The following is a 4,073-nucleotide window of genomic DNA, read 5'->3' as shown; positions in this document are numbered from 1 at the left end:
AGTAGGCAGGCGAGCTGGTTGATGTTACACATTTTTTGAAAACCCCCGTCGTCCGTCGTCTCCGGTTTTCAAAAATGTGTGATGCTGTTTGTCTCTCACTCAAGCCAAGCGAGGACTTTACGTTTCCCAATCGTGGAACGCCGACCACTCCGACGTTTTTGGTCACGCACGTCGCCAATAGGTGGTATTTCACTGGCGGCCATAATGGAGTTTGTTGTTGCTTAGCGCGAGCTTATATAACGGGTCTCCAGAATGCTCCCGCAACACATATGGCAGACCACCCAGATTGCATAGACGCTTTACACACGCGCCAGATTAGAGCCGCCATTGCTGACCTTCTCTTGTCTTACCGAGATAACAAGCCACTGAGGTGGGCCTTGACGAGCCTTCACGAAGGCCAATGCTGTGGAGAAGAGCACAGTCAAATCAAAAATGGCAATAACCTGTCCTGTTATGGTAATGATGGAGTGAAAGTGAACAATATAAAAGGAAACAAAAACTAAAGGTCGGCGATGGCGGCGCCCATGCAGTTTTTCTCAGATGATAAAGGGGGGGGGGGGGGGGGGCGGCTGGCTTCGGCCCTGTATTGTGAACACCGCGCTCAAATATGGCGCCCAGTAAACACCATACACCTTTTCCACAAGATCGCCGCTATCTTGAATGTTGTCACTTGCAGCTTGGGCGAAAAAATGATTTTGCTGCCGCTAGGCCAATAGAAGATATTCAGGAGCGTAACCGTCATTCATTCTCGTCTTGCCTCTCCTCTATTTTTTTTTTTTTTTTGGTTGCACTGTTTGCACGTTGAAATGTTTCATTATATTTTCGTCGCCAATATTGGATATGTCTACCCTTCGAAAATTATGCCCTCTTATGGCCTATCTGAAAATACTGCACAGTGGCTTGCGCAAAAGACACCAACAAAGTGGCAAATCTATCAATTTTATACAGTCTTTTTCAATGGAGTATTATATTAGCGCTTATGGTCAAGAGGTCCAACGAGTCAAAAGGTCCAACGAGTCAAGAGGTCCAATAGCCACGTGACAGCCGAGTCAAGAGGTCCAACGAGTCAAAATGTCCAATTCGAGTCAAGAGGTCCAACGCGTCAAGAGGTCCAACGAGTCAAGAGGTCCATCGAGTCAAGAGGTCCAACGCGTCAAGAGGTCCAACGCGTCAAGAGGTCCATCGAGTCCTATTTTTATCTTCTCTGTTTATAATGATATTGCTATTAATGGGGGGGGGGGGGGGGGGCTGATTGTGACGGTTACTGACTGTTTGACCTATTTGAATCATTTTAGAGAATACAAGTACCACATAGCCATTGGAGACAAGTAGACAGATACTATTTGCCACAATGTATATGTATTTCAGTGTTAAATAATGGATAGTGCCTAGCGACATATTTTGGACTTGTAGAACTTCATATCTGTGTTCCAGGCTCTCTGTTCTAGGACTTATTTATGCCATTTCTACGGAAGTGTCTCTCATATTCCCAAGATATAAAATACAAATGTACCGCAGCCCCCCATCTCGCATTTAGAATTCCCTTTCATGGATCTAAGCATTCGTAAACGCAAATACTTCCTTAGGTAACTTTGTCCAGTCCCGGGTTTTCGTATGTTTTATTAAAAATATGATGCACTACTATTTTATGCTTTAGTATTTATTCACTGAGTTCACCGATTCACTAAAGAGGTAAATAACACAACTAGGGAAGAAGCTCAAATATCACTGGAGGGCGTCTTTAAACGAGCCCAAATTATGCCACTTGGCGTCCAATAGAGTGTTGCTAATGAATGCGAGCATTGTCTCCTTGAAACGTTATGACCGCTGCAAGCTATAGCGGCTTAATTTGGGCCGTTGCCTTACTTAAAAGCAGGGAGCAGCCAGAAATACTTATGCTAGCGATATGTAACACCTTTACTGCTCTTTATTTTTGAGAATGCTGTGAAATAAACCATGAAACTGAACGTTTGATGATTAAGGCTGCGGTACCACGGCGGCCATCTTGAACAAAACATTAGTTGAACCACCAGGGCGGCGTTGGCTGTCCGTAAGAGCAAATGCTGCGAAACCTGCGCGCCAATTTCGAAACCCTTTTTCCCGTCGCTTGCGACCTTGAGTTTCCTTCTCCACTCTTACGCCCCTCCTTTCACGTGTTCACCCTCTGGCGCGTCGCGCCCACGTTCATTGTTGGGAGGACAATGTACCGGATAATCCCCAACTTGAGGCCCCCTGCCAAAATTGTCCGGCTGCCAAGTGATTTGAGCGAGATGGGGTTTTGAAGTGGTATGGAAAAGTGGGGACCGTCAATTTTGAACTATGCCTTTTCGATACTGCATAAGTTGTGTACGGGGCTGGCCAAGGCACGGGCGCGAGGACGTAACTGTATACAATGCTTGGGTTGCAGGAGCACTCGCGCGTAGAAATGGTAGGACGCGCTTTCTGAAATCACACGCCTACATTCCGCAGCGTTGCAATCCTACGAGTAAAACAGAGTACATCTTCGGACAGTGCGTGAGTTGATGCCGGCCGTACGAAAGACACACCTCGCGCTTCCTGTCACTACTGCCTCTGCTTGCACGCGCTGCCGATTGGCGGTCCTTTCTTTATTTTGTTTCGTCGCTCTTTTGAAAATACTGAAACTAATATTTTCTCAGACCCTGCTCATCGTACCTCTGCACTACAGTTGTGTAAACACGTTGTGATGTAATTTGAGATATGGGACGGAGTGTCTACATTCTTATTTCGTGTGTAATGCCGGCATAATATTCCTTTGCTGCCAGAGGGTCAAAATAATGGTAGGGTCGGCAGCAAAAACTATTTCAATGACCGAATTATGATCAAACACCAGTAAGAACATAAAAAAGAAATCACATGGGGACAATAAAAATATTGCTACAAGAGGATGGTGCGTGGGGCACAAACAATATTCGGAGTGACGTTGAGGGAACGCGACAAGCCAGATCTTTCCTAATGGCAGCCGTAAAAGTTGATCTGGTGCCTCGTTTTGATCGGCTTTGCACGGAAACTCGTAAACTACCGACTATCTTGTCAGTGGTGAACATAGTGAGCATGAACTGGATGATTTTTTTGTTGTTGTTTTTGTTTCTGTAGTTAAATGAGAGTATGGAAATATGAGACGTCCGCTGACGCTTGCGTCGGCTAACGGAACCTCAATCGCCGATCGCGGCCGATGTCATGGGCGTATACAAATACATCAAGTCGTCTGGGCGGGAGCAGTTGAAGCGCCGCACTTTTTTGGCCGGTCAGTAGAGACCCCGCGAATTCTGACTCGAGGCTACTCTGTGCGGAGGGAGCCGCTACTGAGCGCGACCAATCGGAAACCAAGGATGGCTGAAATTTCCTAATTGCCATGAGATTTGCAAATTCGTTCTTCCCGCCGTAGTAAATTCGTCCGAATCGCTATTCGATTTACTAATCGATTATTTGGATGAAAAGATATATTTCAAAATTCGTACGTGGCTCACCAAATGGCAATAAAATTGGTATAGGATTTCAAACCTATATAGTGTCGCCCTAATTTACAAACTTGTTTCACTTGAAATTAGAGTTCACGTGCAAGCGAGCTGGTGGAAGCCTATACTAAAAAGGCCCAAAACAAAAGAAACAAAAAATAAATAAATAAGAGCGGGATAAGCGCAACACAGTCTCAAATCATAGCTGAAAATGGTTACTTGGTAAGTGTAAATGTCCAGACATTGTATTAGTAAAATGTATATATATATATATATATATATAAAGTCAAAAATGCGTACTGTCGGAGTTATTAATTCGAAGTTTATTCCGACGTTTCGAGCGGGGACCGTTCTTCATTAGGTGATGAAGAGTGGTCCCCGCTCGAAACGTCGTAGTAAACTTCGAATTAGTAACTCTGACAGTACGCATTTTTGCCTTTGTATATATATATATATATATATATATATATATATATATATATATATAGAGAGAGAGAGAGAGAGAGATAGGTAGATAGATATTTTTCACTATTTGCTGACGGCCGAAACTAACTATGCAACACAACAAGTAAAACCACAGAGCTGCCCCGCCTCATA

This window comes from Ixodes scapularis, unplaced genomic scaffold, assembly GCF_016920785.2.
Source record: "Ixodes scapularis isolate PalLabHiFi unplaced genomic scaffold, ASM1692078v2 PGA_scaffold4__175_contigs__length_147842914, whole genome shotgun sequence".
Lineage (NCBI taxonomy): Eukaryota > Metazoa > Arthropoda > Arachnida > Ixodida > Ixodidae > Ixodes > Ixodes scapularis.
Note: the sequence above shows the minus strand (reverse complement) of the source record.